Consider the following 4,580-nt stretch of genomic DNA (forward strand, 5'->3'; position numbering starts at 1 on the left):
AGCCCCTCTGTCATTTGACATGTTATAATTAACACCTTTGACTGGCGCACATGGAGACATGGAGACTTTAGCATAGAGTTCATCACAGAGGAAACTAAAATCAATCAATAAAAGATCCTTTCTGAATATCATCTCATGGACACTGAACTAAATGTCTTTCTGACCGGGAGCTGACAGCGTGTTGAAGAGTTATGGACCCCTTGGTTAGAAAGCTCTGCTTGGACAGGTAACAATATTTCGGGTCGGACCAGAACTGTTTGCCTGATGGTGGCAGAATGTAAACTTCTAATGAGTTTACATTTAATGAGTTTGCAGCACACAGAGAAAAGCTAAAGAGAATGTTATGATCTAGTTATTGTAGTTTAAGTAGAGTAGATAAGAATCACATCACCCCTAGAATATTAACATCACCTTTAACTGATCACAAAGCAATATCATTGATCGCCTCATTCTGTCCTAACATTACTCCCACATTCTAAAGTTCTTATTGGAAACTTAACAATTCCATATTAAAACTGTGCTAGTAATTGATCAAGTCAAATTATTAATAAACCAGTTCTGGAAAAAAGCCTTAATTAATAACAATTTCTCTAGAAATTGGGAACTCCTTAAATTTGAAGTTACTAAATATTTCAGAGAGTTTGGTGCCTCTCTGTCTAAATCCAGGAAAGACGAATAAACAAATGTCATATCCAGAATAGCGGAAATTACTCAAATCTTACCTGGAAATTTAACTGAAAATGACTTGAAGGAGTTAGCCGTTCAACAAAATAAATTAAATGAAATATACAGAAGGACAGCAGAGGGGGCTTTTCTGAGATCGAGAAGGAAATGGCTGGAGGAACAAAACACTTCGTATTTCTTTCAATTAGAAAGAACCGTGGTCGATTCAATTCAGTTCAAAACTTAACAACTGTATCACTGATGATCCCTGAACAACAGCAAAGTATTGCTCTGCTTTTCACAGTGAGTTGTATGAATCACGATATAATAAATCTGAATCTGAACATTTCTTTGCACATCTTAGTGAAACTAAGTCAATTATATTAAACTAAGTCAATTATATATTACCAAAGGAATATCTGTGATCGTCCCTCATCTCCTGCTGAAGTCCTGTCTGCCATCAAGCACCTAAAACCCAACAAACCTCCAGGAGTTGATAACTTCAGAGTTCTGCATCACCTTTGCAGAACAACTGGCCCCGTTCCTCCACCGGCTGTTTGCAGGATGCATCCATAACCAAACTCTTCCTCTGAGTCAAGGCCTGCTGACATTAATGCCAAACCTAAAAAAGACCCTTCTGATTGATAATTGGTGCCAATCTGCCTTCTTAATAACGACTATAAAATACTAGCTCCAATTTTTGCGATGAGGATGAAAAGTGTTCTTAACTTTATAATTTATGAAACTCAAAATGGTTTCATGTCACAAAGACATTTAGCCAACAACATCAGGCTGGTGTTGGATCTGATTGACTGCAGATTTGTGCCATGATGATTTGTGCCTTATATTATTTTTAGATTTCCCTAAAGCCTTTGACACCATTGAACATAATTTTATTTTTCAATCATTAGAGAAATTAGGTTTTGGCCCTTACTTTAGTGCTGCAATCCAAACCATGTATAAAATGCTAATTGTTCAGTCCAGCTTCATACTGGTACGTCTCCCAGATCGGATCTAAAGCCAGGAGTCAGGCAAGGTTGCCCAGTTTCCCCAAACCTCTCTGTGATCTGCTCTCAATTACTTTCAGATTTCATTAAACTCAACCATTTGAAAGCTATCAATGTTGCTGATAAAAAGATTTTAATTAGTCAACTAGCCGACGATACCACTTTATTTTTAAAAGATGCTTCTCAGGTTCTTTAGCGATTGATATAGTTGAGAAATGTCCCAGAGTCTCTGGACCTTAACATTAATAAATGTGAACTTTTAGCCCTTAAATATTGTAACACATCCTCCATTTATAATATTCCTGTAAAAGAATCTGTCACCTATCTCGGCATAATGATCAACAAAGATCAAAATTCTAGAAGTGCTCTGAACTTTGACCCTATTATAGAAAATGTACAAAGGAAACTAAATTCTTGGCTTCAGAGAGATTTATCGATTCAAGGAAGAATGTTGTTAGCAGAAGCAGAAGGCATCTCCCGTTTAACTTATCCAGCTTTGTCTCTTTCTGTAAACAAACAACTGACATCATTGATAAAATGCTTTATAGGTTTATATGGAAAAATAGGATTCATTATATCAGGAAGTCCGTCTTGATGAACTCATTTGAACTTGGTGGCATCAATTTTCTTGATTGTACCTGAAATAATACATTGAAAATAAACTGGATTAAACAGTTTCTTAAAAATCCATCCTCAATCTGGAATTTTATACCCAACTTTTTATTCTCTGAACTTGGTGGCCTTAAATTTATTCTCCTTTGCAACTACAAAATTGAGAAACTTCCCATAAAACGATCTAATTTCCACAAACAAATGCTTCTTTCCTGGTCTCTAAAATCTTCTGTAACTTCTGTTCCGACTCCACCAGGTCCAGACGCTGCTGTCACTAATGTTGATCAAATCTGAACAACCGTGATGTTCCAGCCTTATTCCAGAAGGACATCGTCTCTGTTCCTAATGTTTTATCTCTTATTGGAAGAACTTTGCCCCCAACCTGCCCTGGGAAAATCTGGTGTCTTCCATCTAAATATTTAATTATTAATGAGATCAAAGAAGTGTCTTTTAAGATAATCCATCGTTTTTATCCCTGCAAGTTTTTCCTTCAACAATACAAAAAAGACACAAATTGTTCATTCTGAAAACTCTATGAAGAAGATCTGCCACTTATTCTGGTCGTGCTATTTCTCATATATTACCTGGAAAGATATTTGTGCATTTATTTCTCATTCTTGATGACTTTTCCCTCATTTATGTAAATATGTTGTTTGGATTCTTCTCTTATCCCACTAATAAAACAAAACATTTTTATATTATCAACCTAATTTTATTAGTCGCAAAATATCATATACATAAATCTAAATTCTCAAATCAGAAACCTGATTTTCAGCCTTTAAAGAGAATTAAATATATTATCTGTCCAGGCTTCAACAAGCAGAAAAGCCATGAAGACGCTGGACATGGTCTCTCACTGCAGCATCTTTCTGACTTTATCTGTATGTTTGCTTTTCATTTTGTTTGTGCTTCATATGCAACACCCTGGCATTATTATCCTCTGTTTTGTTACTTATTTGTATTAATTTTGCTATTTTGTAAACCACCTTATTGTCAATAAAAATAAAATAGAAAGAGCCTCAATTTGTTGTGGGAGCGACTGAAGGGGATTCCTGTTTCTTTTAATGAGCGGTTAAGGCGGGCGGCGGTCCAGCCGTTGAGGAGCTGGCGAGTTAGGAGGCCTGCAGAGGGTCGCGAAGACGAAGCCGGGTCGGAGTTCTGGAGCGTTTGGGAATGGCGTCTGAGCCCGCGGCGTGTCCCTCGGCCGCGGGGTGAATGTGACGTCGGTGGATGGACCGTGGTTGGACGAGGTGCTGCTGACGGCGAGGAGTGGAGCTGGGTTTGAGGGTCGAAGGTCACGGAGCGGAGGCTTGTTTTGTGGCCTGGGGAGGAGAGGTTGAGGCAGCTGGGGAYGGGTCGAAGAGGTCATCCGAGTCGGAGTGGTCGGGCTGGACAGAAGGAGCGTCTTCCGTTGTGAGTAGAGCTTTTTTGTTGGTTTCTCAACCAACGTAGTCAGTTGAGAAACGATGTAACAGGCGTGGAACGGCTCTGGAGCGGGTAAATATGGGCCGTTTAGGAAACTGGAGGTGTGGTTTGAGGCCTGGTTCTGCTCCTGGACCTAAATTAACACGTTAACTCCAGGTTGTTTTAACTTCGTTTACCTTTAAAGTGGCTCATCACAGCCGCTGGAGCTTCTGAACGTTCAATAAACGACAAACTTGGACTAATTTCCTCATCTTTGTGAGTTTACGTCATTTACAACAAACACGGTAAATATGTTTCATTAAGTATTTAACAAACAAATGGCTTCTACCGCCATAATTATGTGACATTAAATTAATTATCTAATATAAAAATAGTTTGGTTCTTTGAGCTCAGAGTCTGAAAAACTTTTTCCTTTATCAAACTTTTTTTGCCTCTTATTTAGTGGGTTAAATATTTATTTAGACTTTCTCCAGAATAATAACCTTTTTCAACCTTCATAGCTCCACTGTTGAAAATGAGGCTCTGTATATATCTATATATATTGTTGTCCATTACAAAAAGAATCAATACATTCCAGGTGAGTAACGTCGTTTTCTCTTCDTGCCAGGAAAGAAGGTCCAAAAGACCCAGTAGAGACGTGGCTTCCAGACAGAAAGTCCCAGGGACCCAGGTAAGGCCCTCACTCTGAGGACCTATTCAGTCTTTTCTTCCATCGTGTTTGTATTCATTTGGTCAGATGAGTAGTRACCGTTCTCCTCCAGCGAGGCGTACCCAGGATTTCAGTTTCCACCGAAGAAACAATATGATCCCCAGGTAAGTGAATCAATTTCAGGGAATTAAACAGAGAAAACAACTAACTGGTGAATAAAACTT

At 38.4% G+C, this 4,580-nt stretch overlaps 1 long non-coding RNA gene across 1 annotated transcript in view; it reads right to left on the bottom strand.

The window, feature by feature from the left end:
- Window positions 1-2,203: 2,203 nt before the first annotated feature.
- The window catches only part of LOC108166802 (uncharacterized), a 4,911-nt gene continuing 2,534 nt past the window's right edge, over window positions 2,204-4,580 (bottom strand). Inside the window, exon 3 of the long non-coding RNA XR_001777195.1 lies at window positions 2,204-2,956. This is a non-coding gene — a long non-coding RNA (uncharacterized LOC108166802). The remainder of the gene's footprint in view (window positions 2,957-4,580) is intronic.

The sequence above is a fragment of the Poecilia reticulata genome, linkage group LG13 (assembly GCF_000633615.1).
Source record: "Poecilia reticulata strain Guanapo linkage group LG13, Guppy_female_1.0+MT, whole genome shotgun sequence".
In the NCBI taxonomy this organism is placed as follows: Eukaryota; Metazoa; Chordata; class Actinopteri; order Cyprinodontiformes; family Poeciliidae; genus Poecilia; species Poecilia reticulata.